Here is a 299-nt window from a genome sequence, read left to right as displayed (position 1 = left end):
AATGATGCAGACATCTTCTGCTACAGGTGCTCTAGCAGCGCGTTTTCGTAATTTGAAATGCCTCTAGACGCGCACCGATTGCCTCGGGGCCTTGCGCAGGAAGTTGTTACACGCCCTCAGAGCCAGGCAAGGACGTCAGCTTTTCAAGCCCGACCTGCATGCCCTAGGGCAAAGAGGAAAATTGTATCATCCTCACGGAGGATCAGTCTACCGTAGTTAACAAAAAGATTGCTTCTCAAAAGATCACAAATTGGATAAATTCCATCACCTTTTAAAGTTATTGTGATTTTTTGTTCATC

This window comes from Plasmopara halstedii (genome assembly GCF_900000015.1).
Source record: "Plasmopara halstedii genome assembly, contig: Scaffold_3060, whole genome shotgun sequence".
Classification (NCBI taxonomy): domain Eukaryota; phylum Oomycota; class Peronosporomycetes; order Peronosporales; family Peronosporaceae; genus Plasmopara; species Plasmopara halstedii.
Note: the sequence above shows the minus strand (reverse complement) of the source record.